General features: G+C 47.5%; 1 protein-coding gene and 1 non-coding gene across 3 annotated transcripts in view; one reads left to right on the top strand and one right to left on the bottom strand.

Annotated features, from left to right (window-relative positions):
- Positions 1-14,486, top strand: part of Pka-C3 (Protein kinase, cAMP-dependent, catalytic subunit 3) — a 163,497-nt gene that overhangs the window by 32,148 nt on the left and 116,863 nt on the right. The gene's annotated exons all lie outside the window — the stretch shown is intronic.
- Positions 245-326, bottom strand: TRNAS-GCU (transfer RNA serine (anticodon GCU)). Its single transcript has one exon. It is a non-coding gene; the product is annotated as a tRNA-Ser (tRNA).

Below are 14,486 nucleotides of genomic sequence, written 5' to 3'. Positions count from 1 at the left end.
AGAACTTCGCAAAAGATGAAAGAAAGAAAAATAGAACAGGAAAGAAGAAGACGAAAGAAAAAGGGAAAAAAAGATGAGTTAAAAAAAAAAAACAGCGATGTGCACCTACTTAGTCGTCCAACGGATTTGCCGTTTGTCAATTTAACCTCTCCGCCGCCCCGTCCGAACAGGGTGAGGTTGCCGGAAGAGCGAAATCCCGTTCACATGAAACTTGCGGAAAGAAAAGAAAAAGAGAAAACAATTACGACGAGGATGGGATTCGAACCCACGCGGGCAGAGCCCAATGGATTAGCAGTCCATCGCCTTAACCTCTCGGCCACCTCGTCGTGGACGGCCCGCATCCTTTGCAGCCGCAGGCAAACTGTTCGGGCTGCACGATAGGCAAACCGGTTGCAGGTCCAGCTTTCTTTTATTTATTCATTCTCTGCAAAATCCGTCATCCGACGACGGCTGAATTAACAAGAAGCTCGCTGGCCTTGTTGCGTCGCCGCCATGAAACAGTTGTTCTGAACTTACGATTTTTTTTAAACTCCTTTTCGCCCCGTTTCTTTTTCTTTTTCGTTTTCTTATCTTTTCTTCTTTCCCTTTTTCATTCGTTGTGCCTTTATTCCAGTGCAGTTTGAAAGCTGTAATACGATTGCCTAGACGTGTAGTGCGGTTGCTCACAGCATGTATCATTATTGCGCGTTGTTATTGCGAACCACATACAGTTGCATTCAGTTTGTGCTGCCACACAGTACTTGTCTTCGAAGGGGCTCGAAGAGTTCACTGCGGCACCTACATACGACAAATGAGAAAACTAAACACCCTTCCTATTATTAATGGTATTTATTGAACTGCTTTTTTTTCTTCCTTTCTTTCTTCTTCTTTTCGACGCCACTGGGGAATCCTGGAGCGGCTTCGACCACGGGCACTGTTTTACAACTCATATTGAATGTGACTGTATATTTAGTGCTCCAGTTCTTCTTTCTTATTTTTTTTTTCGAAGTTTGGTTGCGAGAACGCGTCATAGTTCAAGCCCATCCAGTCGCTCATCATTCATCTCTTTTCATGTGCGCTGCGTTTTCGGCAAGCTGACCCTCCTCGAATACGTGCCTACGCTAGACTGCTTGAATTCGCTAGACTTCGCTAGACTTCGCAATAGTTACCTGCATAGTACAGTTCAGTTACTTTCAGTACAGTTACAGTTTAGGTCCTCTGCCGACCTATTCATTTTGCTCGTTAAATACTCAATGTCACATTCTTCTCAAGGCATTTTTCCACAATGTCACTGAAGTAACAGACACGCACACGCGCATACGCACGCACGCACGCACACACACACACATAACGGGAAGCAAAAGGAATTTAGCCTCTAAAGGTCTTACTGGCGTAAAACTAATCCCTCTGTTCTTAGTGCGATCTCTATCTTTTTTAGACGACGTACATCACAAAGCACCTTAACTTCAGATTACGTGACAAGGGCGCAGAAGCGAGTAAAAATGTTAAACGATGAAAGACATAACAATAAGAAGCACGAACTGGTATGTGTTGTTGCATAGAGCAGTCAAGAAACAAGTCACCTAAATCCTAGCAAGTGCGAAGTACCATCTTATTGCATTCATACGAAGGGAACAGACAATGGTTCAGACTGTACGAAGGCTCATGCACGGTTCGTCAGAGATAAAAACAGGCAGTTCTGGGTGCGCAAAGCGAGGGCGCTTGAAGACTTAGAACAGGCTGCGAGTCAAAACTTGGCATCGCGCTCGGGTTAACGCCCCCGAACGCAAAGCCAGCACGAAGTCCCGAAGACGCATAATAGTTCTTCCCACGCTCATTGACCGGCAGTGAAGGAGGAGACAGGCCGGGTCGCTGTAAGGTTATGCCAGCTTAGTCTCTCTCGGGCGTCGCGGAAATATCAGCGCTCTGTCGGCGCTGTGCGTGGGTGTTCATCGTTCCACGGGCTCTATAGAAGCGACTACTGAATGTTCCGCGGACGCGGTTCATTGAACCCTGCACAGGCGAGGAACAAAGAGCGGGAAAGGAAAGAGAAACGTGTGAGAAACAGCTGGGCTCGCTTCGATGCGCAGGAAACGGGAAGAAATGAATCGGAAGAAAGAAAAAAAGAATATCTGCCATACCGCCGAGGAGCAGAAAACTGAAGGGTATATAGAACGTCGGATTACACGAAAGCCGAGAACAGTGCAAGCCACCCTTTTGCTCTCCGCGCGTTTCGGGATTTCAGGCAGATATTTATGTGCTGAAGGTATCTTTCCATCGGCGCTTCGGGTCTTTCACCCACGCTAAATATCTGCGTCGTCGTCTCGGAACACAGGAGGAGCCATTAAACAAGCAACGTTGCGTAGGCCGCTGTGTGCGCTTACGCGGAGGACGTTTCGCGGAAAACGAAACTCTGTATCAATGTGGGGGCTATAGAACAATTTCGGACGCTGTTACTGCGCTCACTGTTGCATCATTATGATCTGCAAATGGACTCACCATCCCGGCCCTGCAAAAATGAATGCCCAGCGAAGCTGTTGAAAACCACCACTACAACGGCTGAGGGAGGCATGCACTGAATTACTGCTTTAGAGTAATGGTAGTAATGGCAATTTTTACACCACGCCGCGGCTGGTCTTGTTGCCATTTCTTTTCCCTTTGCTGCTCCTCGTATTCACGCTGCTCCTCGGGAGTCATAACTATGCGCTGCTAAACCCGTAGTGCGCCACGAAAACGCTTCTGACGTTCTTGAGGGCCACAAGGCTTAACTAAACTTTGTAATTATCTCTATAGTACATATACAGGGTATTCCAGCTAACTTTAGCCAGGGTTTAAAGATATGCCAATGCACAATAAGACGACGCGACCAAATGCATGTTGCTTACTTTTGTATGCACTGTGTCACGCCATTTTCTGCATCTTGCTTAATTATATAATTAGTCAATATTAATTAACCAAATTCCAAAGCAACGAAACTAGGAAAAAAATCCCAATTAGAAAGTTGCAGAACGGCTTGCAAAACGTTCGGATAAACAGTTTCCGTCTTTCTATCTATTAAGTATTAGTGTTTTTCAGCTTACTGCGGATGCCCGCGAAAAAAAAAATAGCACCACGTGACATGCCCGCTTGCGCGTCGTGTTTGCACTGCTCCCAAGCGTTCTGCGCACAAACAAATATAGCATTTAGCCGAGTGTGCTGCCGTTGCATCTGCTTATCGCTATCGTGAAACTCCGTGAGGGCAGCACATTGCTGGTATAAATCGCAGAGCCAAAACCTTCGTCACTACCCTGGCGCCTTTCAAGATGCAACACGCTATGCAAGATGCCATGTTCGTTTGTACGCGGACAGTTTGGGAACGCTGCAATCACGGCGCGCATTTTTTTTTTTGTGTATTTTGCGGGCATCCGCAGTAAGCTGGAAAACACTAATACTTAAAAGATCGAAAGTTAGAAACTGTCTAATCGGACGTTTTGCAAAGCGCTCTACAACTTTCGAACTGGAATTTTTCGCCTAACTTCGTTGCTTCAGAAGTTGGTCAACTAATATTGACCAATTATCTAATTAAGCAAAATACATAAAATAGCGTGACACACTACATACAAAAGTGAGCAACATGCATTTGGTCGCGTCGTCTTAGAGTTCATCGGTATATCTTTAAACTCTGGATAAAGTTAGCTGAAACACCCTGTATGTGTATGCTTGACTGTACGTGCTGTTAAGTGTTTACCGCTGAATATATCATAATCAGCACCCAGCACCAACATATCAGGAGAACAGCCAGGCTGACATCTCCAGCATATCATTAAATCTTGCATGTCTCTCTCTCTCTCTTTATCTGCCTATATCCGTGCTGCAACAACAATGAAATAAGCTGATAGGCCGGTTCTTTCATATATGAAAGGCTAGTGACGTCACTCCCCTCGTCGCAAGCTGCCGTCGCCGCAGCAGCTTCCGCAACATTAATCTTTGCCGGGAAATATATGCCGGGAGCGCTACATGCCTCGCATTGTTATGAGGAGCGCTTTATCATCAATGATGTGGTTTGGGTGTTTGATCGTGCTTGTTCTTTATTGAAACGATTGCTTTGCTATGTGTTGTATGCACGATACCAAAGAATGCATGCACCTTTCACTTCAATCGCTGGAGGTTTCTTTTTTAATCGCTGAAATCCGCGAAAAATCCGGACCAACTATAGGCTGACAGCTTCGTTGTAGAAAAGCTGCACATTAGGAAACGTACAGCTTCATAAGTTCAAGAAATCAAGCACGAATGCAACGAAAATGAGTAGACTAAAATTTTATCTGTTCTGACACAAGAATTATACGCCGCCACGCTAGTACTCAAGTCAGGGAACACTCCAAGTCTTCGTCAGAACTCTGCAGTATTGCCTTAACGGCCCCGAAAATGCAATGGTGCGCTCTATTTGTCTTCCGTAGCATTTTCTTTCAACACAATGACATGCATTATCTCCAGCATAAGGCCTGTGATCGGTAGCTCAGAAGTTTATTACCGATTTCGACGATTGCGACGCATACTATGTTATAATACTTATGTCGACTAAACAAAGCAGCGACCGACTGCATCCAACAGGAATCGTCTCTTCGCGTCTGTCGGCATTTTGGCGCCGAATGATTCTGTAGGTCTTTATTTAATCTTTAGCTCTTTAGTTCACTGTAATTGTTTAACCTCCCTGCCTTTCTATGCATCCTTTTCTTTCTCTCTTGACTCAGGTCGTTCTTATATTAGCCGAGATAGAATTCTGGAAGAAATCACAGCCGACTCTTATGCCCACCCTGCTCACGGTGCCCGGTGCTTAATCAAAGAGAGCGATAAGCTAAATACGCGGGGCGTCGGCAAGTACACAAGACAAGCAAAGTGTCGCGTCTGTCGCGAAGGGTTGAAAGTATGGTATACGTTCTTGAAGTGACTGGAACGGGGTGGACTTCTTGCTTGTCATATATTTGCACGAGAAATTCATTGGTGTTCCAGTTCAGTTGTATAACAAAACCTCGTTTTATGAATTGAAGCACACAAATAACTGGAACGCCAATCCATTTCTCCGCAAAGTTTGGGAATTAATATCTAGAAACTGGCGTCGTCCTGACAAATCGTTCCAAGTGAATCCGCCTTGCGAACTACACGTTTAGAATTTGTAAATCCCAACATGGGTCATAATGTAATCAGTTAAAAAGTTTATTTGGGAATTTTTTTTAATTAGTCGATTATGCATTTCAATTTTTTGTGCAAGTCGTGTCCACCGCTTCGGGTAGACTGGCTCATAAAGTAGAATTGAGCTATCTGCCACAGGCAACCTATAAAAAATGTTGAAAGGGTTCGCTGAAACACCCTGTATATTTCTCGCTATGAAGAAAAAGTGTTGAAATCAGCCTGTGCCACATAGCACATTGCAATGAATTTCAGGAAGAGCCGTACGTTACTTGCCTTTTGGAAATGGAATAGTTTCCCAAAAGCCTTCCTCGCACAGTGCGGGACAAAACTAATTGGAACGTTATCGTGTTTTCGTAGCAGATTGGGGGACGGGTATCTGCAAACAAGCTCTGATCTCGAGGTTTCTACTAAATTAATATGATTTTACTACTACCGAACCTATCTTCAATTTCATTATTTAGATGTGAATACCAAAGCCAAGAGTTAAAAAAGTTAATTGGCGAAAACTCGTGATTCAGGGATTCAAGTAACTCACCCTACGACGCAATATTGTGATATTGACGGCCGGACGATTAAAATACAAAACATAAATTAACAATTCTGTTGTCAGTAAATAAAAAGAAATGAAGAAAAGATGCAGATAGTAGGCGACTAATGTATCAAGCGCGCGTGGGAGATGTTCCGTAATCATTCATCGCTGTCACGCATTCCATCTCCGACAAGCCCTCAGCCCTGTTGGATCAGGAAGTCGTTTTGCGGGAAGCAAGCTTTTTTGCGAGTTTTAACTTAAGGTCGTCATCGGGACATGCAGAGTGTAAGGATGCTGCCGCTGTCTGCAAGGCCAATCCAATTAAGGTGTCTGCCGTGAATCACTGTTGCTCGGCACTCATCGAAAATCCGAGCAGTGATGACGAGCAGAGGGCATGCAGAGACGCGGGGCAAATATATTACTTCGCCGAACGCCTCCACGCTCAGGCACGAGCGTTGGTAATGGTTTGCGATTGGCCTCGAAAACTTATAACGTCACGATAATCAATGGCGCTGTTGGAGAGGCTAACACGCCTGGGCCACTGTTTGCTGTTTTGGCCACAGAACACGAGCGCAACGTCGCAGATTTGCGTCGCTGATTGCCACGCATGCTCAAAACAGTGGAGGCCACGTTCTCCTTCCGTCGATGCTAACACTCATGGTTCCGGTATTCAAGAGCACAATATACGTCAGTGCTAGGTGATTGATTTGTGGGGTTTAATGTCCCAAATAATAATTTAATAATTTTGACGGCCAACGGCAAACGACGTAGTACATGTCGCTTCCATCGAAATGTGGCCGCTGCGGCCGTGGAGTCGAACCTGAAACCTCATTCTCAGCAGCACAACGCTGAGCTGAAGCGGCGGTTGCCGTGCGAGATGCACGCGGTGCGGCATCGACGCAAGAGAAGCGGTGCAAGAACCCAGTTTTTGCAGCGTTGTTCGCTGCCTCTTGTCCCTTGCAGACGATCGGAGTTTCAAAGTCGCAGTAACCGTAGAAACCCAGGAGCCCGTGTAGGAAACAAGTTCAGCTGGTTACGTCTCCGGCCGCTGTATGGATTACCCGTTAGCCTTTGCGCACAGCTTACGTCATTACACCATGCTTCGGTACGCTAATGCGTGGAATACATTTAGCGGGCGTTTTCTTTGCTTTGCCTGATCACGAAGGATGAAACAGGTATCACTTCGTTACACGAGGGGAAGCTATATGAGTTGGGCTCTGGCGCTTAAGGCTGCCTTCGAAATTGTTCTCTACACCAACACGGCAATCGGCGCACAAGACTCGACAATTGATATATTAACAGCACAAGAACAAAACAGAAAAGCATGAAATTCTGGTAGTGCGATCGAGATCGGGCAAGCGAGAGTGTACGTGGAGGCCAGGTGACGATGAGACGTTTGTTTGCACGGTCGTGCTTTAAGACCAGCCGTATACACAGCACGGCGAACCTTACTTTTTTTCTTCTGTGAGGTTGTATGATTATTTGAGCCGAGCAGCAAAGTTTATGACAATGTGTGGGACTTTTGTAACCTTGAACGAAAGGGCCACAGGCACTGTTCGTTCTTCAGTCCGTTCGGGCCACTTAGTTACCCCGGCGACAGCAGAGTTTGCACTAACGTCCTTTGCGCAGTTTGCCCCGACGCTTGCATACGGTAAAAAGAAGGGGGACCATGGACAACTGCCGAGACGGCGACCGTGCGCAAGAAAGAACCGCCAATGTCCGTTTCTCAGCCGACGTATGACGCCAACTATATGCGAGTATAGCTGAGCTTGCTTGCTCAATTGCCGTCTGTTGTCTCTCCTTCCTCTCCACACGTCATTGTGTTTTCGGTGACAAGGAAGGAAGGAAAAAGTAGAGAAGGAAAGGCAGGGAGGTTAACCAGTTTAGCGTAACCGGCTTGCTACCCTACACATGGGAGAGGGATGGGGGCGATGAAAGATGGGGAAGGGGGAGAGAGAGAGAGAGAGCACATATCACAGCACACAAACATCGTCCGGTAGAGTCCATCAATCTGGCATTGTACGTGATAACACTGTCAGAGCCGCTTGTCCAATCCCGTCTCTTTCAAAAACTGAAGTAGTCCCTTCGTCGCCTTCACCTGCGATGTCTTCTGTCGGCGGCATGTGAAAATCGTGTCGAGGGACAATGGTCTAGTGTCAAGGTGCGCGAGAACGGATGCCAGGGACTGTCGCTGAACATTATATTCAGGACAGTCGCACAGAATGTGTTGCAGCGTCTCCTCGCAAAGACAGGCATTGCAGAGAGCGTTGTCGGCCATTCCAATGCGGAATGAGTAAGATTTCGTGAAAGCCACCCCTAACCATAAGCGATAAAGCAGAGTCGCCTCGCTTCGGCGGAGTCCAGTTGGCATATAGAGATGCATCAAAGAGGGCAGGTGGTATTGACGGTTGCTCTGGTTGGTCTGGCTGTTTGGTGTGCACCATGAAGAGAGCGTCATCTCCTGTGCAAGCACTCGAAGTCTGCTAGCTGCGTCGGATCGTGAAAGCGGTATGGCCTCTTCTTGTGCGTCTTCAAGAGCTGCCCGAGCGGCATTATCGGCGTCTTCGTTTCCAGTGACGCCGCAGTGACTTGGCAGCCACTGAAACGTCACGTGGTGTCCTTTCTCCTGTGATGTATGGAGTAGGCATCTAATATCGAATACGAGCTGTTCGAATGGCCCGCGACGCAGAGCTGATAGTACAGATTGTAGGGCTGCCTTTGAGTCGCTGAAGATGGACCATTGTCGAGGTGGCTCCCGACTGACGAAACGGAGTGCAGCGCGAAGAGCAGCTAGTTCAGCAGATGTCGACGTTGTCGGGTGGTCAGTCCTGAAGCTGATGGTAATAGCTTTTGCTGGGACAACCACAGCACCGGACGAACACTGGGTGTTTGTGGAACCATCAGTATAAATGTGTTCACTGTCCGCGTACCTCTCGTGCAGAAGAAGCAGAGACAGTTGTTTGAGGACAGGCGACGACAGTTCAGACTTTTTTCCGATTCCTGGTACACTGAGATGTACTGTGGGGCTGATAAGACACCAAGGGGGTATCGATGGTTTAGATGCAGCGGTGAAGCCCGAGGGAAGTTTGTCGTTGTACTTGTTGATAGTTTTAGAGAATGATGATTGGTGCCTGTCTGAAGGTAGTGCTGCAAGGTGGTGATAGGGGGCACGTGCAAAATGTCTGATGTGCGTTCTCAGGGCTTCCACCGTAATGTGAGTTCGCATTGGATGGTCCCGAGCAATCGCAAGAGTCGCCTCTGTTGACGTACATCTGGGCAAACCAAGGCAGACTCTGAGTGCTTGAGCTTGTACTGCCTGCAGAACACGAATATTTGTCTTGCAGGTGTTGTTCAGTACAGGTAGACTGTATCTTAAAAAACCGAGAAAGAGAGCTCTGTAGAGTTTAAGCATTGCGTCTACTGACATCCCCCACGTCTTCCCTGTCAAGTATTTGAACAACTGGGAAGTAGCTGTCAGGCGCCGTTTCATGTAGGCCACGTGTGGGCTCCAACAGAGGTCTCGGTCAATAATGACGCCAAGGAATCTGTGGTTTCGGACATAGGAAATGGTCCGCCCATTGATTGAGATGACATAAGGCGTCATCGGTTTCCGATTTCGGTGACAAGCGTACGCACACACTAAGTGCGAACACAAGTTCCCATTCAGCTTTCCCAGAGCAGCTCCTTGGCAAGTCTGCTTAAAAACACGCCGCTGTCTGCGCTATGCTGCTTGGCAGACAGTACAAATGGGAGAAGATCGGCAACGAAGAACCCCGGCGGTGCCGCCTGTTGATGTGACCCGGTATTCGAGAAGACACGAAGCTTCGTCATCTGCAAACGCAGACCGTGAACCCACGCAAGTGACGGCGACGATGTGACACCGTGCCGTGCTTGCCAGACAGGGGACGGAGCACTTGGTTCAGCATTGTGAGCTCAGTGGGCGTGGACTAGCTGTCAGCCGAGTGGACCTAGGCACCTACGCATACCCGACTAATCGCTATTCAGTGCAAGCCTTAAGAAAAAAAAGAGAAAAATTAAAAAAATGAAACGAATGGAAACGGTAAAAATCGACACCCGCGTCGCGAGGCCACACGTCGCCGACCCCGAAATAGCGACGACTCGGTCAAACTTGCCCCCGCTTGTGCTCGGCAAGAGTATATGAAAAAAAAGCGCATCAACGTCAAAAAGAAAAAGCGCCTATAGGTGAAAAACGCGTGCGCAACCGGCTGCTACTACGTCCGTTAGTGCCCATTCACTGAAATCCGCATAGCTACGCATTTCCGGCGCTCGCGTGACGTTGTGTGCATTGCGAGCGAGCTTCTAAGAAAAAGAAGAAGAAAAAAACGGGAAGGAGAAGGGGAGTGGCAGCTTTTCGCGTGAAACAACTTAGGCTTCGCTGACTGTTTCACAAGCCGTCGGGTCTCGCACACAATCTGGCTATCGAATTTTGAGCACGTACACGTTGGGCCGATTCAAGAAACCGTAAGTGGAGAAGGAAAACGGAGCGAACTTACAATCCCGAAGCTAGCGAAATCCTTGGGTAAGCCCGGTACTGCCGGTATTAATTGGCGCTCCTTGCTCAGTCCTTCCATATCCCTCATTGCAGAGCGCCAAGCTATGGAAGTTTTACCACAGGCCAGCAACTCTGCCCATAACTCTGCTTATAATCACTGCAAATGCTTATTAAATAATGGCGTAAATATTCCACGGAAGAAGTAAATGCTTATGGTTAGTACACCGTGAAGAAATTAAGGTACACACTCAACGCCAATTGAAGTACTGTTTCCACATCATGCCGGATGTAGGAAGTACATTGTCATCGTTCTTGACCATGAGAGAGAGAGAGAGAGAGTGTGAGACAAGTCATAAGGGATATTAAGGCAGGGAGGTTAACGAGGCTGAGCCCGGTATAGGCTAGCCTACACAGGGCTTGAAGGGGAACTGAAAGATGAAAAAGAATAGATGATGATGAAGCAACATTTGCTGGGCCCGAAATAAATCGGTGCTGCACGCAGGCACCAGACGGGGTGGTTCCCTAGTTACGGGACCCATATGTTTCCAGCAGCTCCTGGCCCCTGCCCGTCAGTGCGAGCTGAACCGGTAGGGCGGGGCTGGATAACAAGGTCTCCCATCGCTCAAGGGGTTGGGGATTGGGGGTGTTGGTGGGAAGGGGAGGAGGGGGGGGGGGGGGGCTTGAGTTCTGTGCACTCTGCCAAGACGTGCGGCAGGGTGCCCATAGAGATCCCAGTTCGCACTACTGCACGCACAATAAGCGTTCATCACTGAGTCAGTCACAGGCGGTCATACACTGCAGGCTGGTGCTTTCCGAGAGACGCAGCAGCGCCTTTGTGGCCTTGCAAATAGCAGACGCACGAGGCCACGGGCCCAATATCTCCTTGTGAACCATGACTTGCGACTGCGAGAATACAGGCTTAAACAAACATGAAATAAGAGCACGGGGATTGTGGTTCTTGGTGAGAGCATGCAGTTTACATTTAGTCAGCCACCCGATTACCGTTAACTTCTATGGCCCAGTGCCTACGCGGTGTCCTGTTTCTGAGCATGACGTCGCAGGTTTGACTCCGAGCCGAGGCTGCAGAACTGTGATCCGGCCGTAATTCAAAAACGGGTTATATCGAGGTTTGGATTAACGCTTAAAGAACCTAATACAGAGGCAGCCGCCATTCTCTCATTGCCGTGTGTTGGTTTCAGCCATTGATTATTTAGGTAAATTAATGGTTCGTCACGCCTGCCGTTTCTCCGTATTGGAGCTGGAGCATCTGTTTTTCTTTTTATTGTCGAGCGACGCGCTATAGATAACCAATCCGAAAGCGGCCAGAAACGACATCATTCTCCACATCCTTAAGAGGAAGCTTTAGCTCGGGTGCTCCTATCTAAATACATGTAAAAGGAGAATTCGTTTTTCTCGGCAACCACTGCACCAAATTTGACAAGATTTGTTGCTTTTAAAAGAAAAACTTAAAATCTAGTGACTGTTGGTTTCGAATTCTTGATTTAGGTCGTTAATTTTTTATTAAAATTTGACAAATATCGCAAATTTTCAGAAAAAGAAACTATCAAGTTTACAACTCTGTAACTCTAAAACGAAAAACGATAATACAATTCTTTGAATTGCATCTAATAGCACATCTAAAGCGGACAAAATTGATATGCTATACATGAATCTAAAAAAATTTACTAATATGGAAATACAGCTTTTGCAGAACCTTTGTAAACAACGTAACAAATTCACGTAAGATACAAAATGACATATCAAATTTGTCCGCTTTCAATGGTCTAATGGATGCCGTTCACAGAACCGCGATATCAGTTTTTGATGCAGAGTTATGAATTTGTAAACTTCGTTCTTCTATTTTTTTCGAACTTCCGAATTTTAGAAAATTCTTTTAACAAGATCCAGGACCTAAATCGAAATTCCGCTTCCAACAGTCACTAGAATTTAACTTTCTCTCTCAAATGCAACAAACTTCATTAAAAACGATCTGGGGGTTATCTCAGAAAAACGTTTTTGCGTTTTACATGTATTTGAATAGGCCGCGTCGGAGTTGGGCCCGAGCTAAAGCTTCCTCTTAATGTACAGCAAGGCTTTGCGTTAGCGAGTGTTTACGGAAAACACTGCTATAGTCGCGTGGCTCTGCGCAGTATAGACAGGGAAGTACACTTATAACCCGGCACCAAACTAACGCAGCTTTCCGTATTTGCATGCTCTATAACCAGACATTGCGGAAGCGCCTTCAGACGTCTCGAGGTGTGCTTGAAGTGCTTGGGACGCAGTCACCGCTTCGCTTCAAAAGTGGGTCCACATTTGCGGGAGGCTGAACACTGACGTCAATTCGCGTGCCGCCATCCGCGAGCATGTTCCCCATCGAGAAAGAGGTCGTCGTCGTCTTCCTTTGAGGCGGCCGTCGTCTCATACTCGATTACAATGCCTGGAGAAAATTGGAACGCGTTGCGTCAAACGCCACGACGCGGACGGAAGCGTCTGCACGGTCCACTGCTTTCTTGGCGAGCCTGCGCGCGTTCTTCATTGAGATGCTGTACGCTGACCGAGCCAACAGAATGTCGAGGCGTCAGTCAGCGCGTGCTCTGAAGCTGAAACTGACTTCGACTGTAGGCTCAAGGAAACATAAAAAAAAAACGTATTTTTGCATTTGCTTGAATAAAGGGTCTCTTTATGCGGAGACATGTTCGCTTGAGCAGGCTTGAGTTACAGACCCAGAAATGGCTATAATGGCTTGATAACGCCTCTCAATGATACCGCTTTTCTTCGCTACAATAGTTTTCTTAAGCCTTCGCCATCGGTTCAAAGGGCTCCCAATTTGGATTGTAAACAGTGGTCGCGTTCCAAAAGGTTGAGTTTGACGTCGATACTATACCCGTGGAGCTTGGGGCGCTGTTCTGGACACTCCCATATTTCGTCGCGTTTACGCTTTTATCTGGTCAGAGAGGCCGGTAACAGTAAAGGAAGAACAGTAGCGCTAGACTAAAATACCCTGGTAAAAGCACGTTCCAAAACGTAGGGTAACATGCTACCTCCTATATAGGATATGAGATCGATAATTTAAAGGAAATGCACTTTTTTCCATATTCTACGCTCTCTCTCTCTCTCTCTCTCTCAAGTCCAGGACATAATAAAGTTGTCCTTCGGAAAAAGAAAGAAAAAGTCAGTGCCCACTCTGTGAAAAAATGACTGTGTATGTGGGCCCCTTAGTGACGAATTGCACCTCTGCCGCGGGTCGGCCCGGCATTGCACTATCTTTAGGGTCGGCTCACGTATGGGGAGTGTTTAACGCTTGCTTCACTTCCGCCTCGTGTCGGCCCGGTATTGTGCTATCTTCGGAATCGGCCCACGCATGGGGAGTGCTTAACGCCTGCGTCACCTCCCCCTCGGGTTGGCCTGGCATTGCACTATCTTACGGATCTCTTTCTACTCTCGAGCACGAAAGTGGGGAAAGTAGCCCTTAACAGCTTCCCTGTAATAGTATGTGACTACAACGCAGCGTTGCGTACCAATTGCTCGCAAATATTTTCGTTCGCTTCAGTGAAGCGAGGCTACAATACACTGGTAGGCCTTGGAACAAAAAACTGCAGAGATGAAAACAAGGTTCCACCGCCAGCCGCCAGGCGCACCAGTCGAGCCAAATCGAGTGCTTCGCCGACGCCGTCGCGTTGAAGAGGTCCGCTCTGCAACCGTGAACTGCTGGTATACTGCACACCTTCGGGCTGCGAGCAGTGGCTGCACAGCGCTTGCTTAACGAAGGAAATTAACAGTTCGGGCTCGGCTCTTTCGCCAAGGCACGCAGTGAGCTAAGTAATGGAGTCAGGCGGAGAAGCACGGCGGCCTTTCTCCCCACGACGTCAGGTGCACTTATACTCCATCGCACAAGTACCTTGCAGCACGGCCGAAGGTACGAGGCGTGCGTGCACAGGCAATATCCTCGCGCAGCGGTATATAGTTCAGTGCGTCATCAACCAACAGAAGATGAAGACATCCGTCCTGACCGCTGAATTACTCTTTCTAGAGCAATAAATTTTACTTCCTCCTCCTCAGGGCGAAACTGATTGGCTGTATACTAGAGAGTTTTATTTTTGCTCGCTACATGATACGGTACATCGATACGTTACACGTTAGGACATTTGCGCATGCATGTCGTACACTGAGAATAACTGTAGCAGTTATCGCCGATAACCTTAACCGTGATCACCTAGCAACCTGGCAATGCAGATATGGCGCAGACCACCCCCTTCGATCCGAATTCACGCTTGTTACTGGCGCTCCGCCCTGTCA

Source organism: Dermacentor andersoni, chromosome 2, assembly GCF_023375885.2.
Source record: "Dermacentor andersoni chromosome 2, qqDerAnde1_hic_scaffold, whole genome shotgun sequence".
NCBI classification, from domain to species: Eukaryota; Metazoa; Arthropoda; class Arachnida; order Ixodida; family Ixodidae; genus Dermacentor; species Dermacentor andersoni.
Note: the sequence above shows the minus strand (reverse complement) of the source record. Positions and strands in the feature narration are given on the sequence as shown.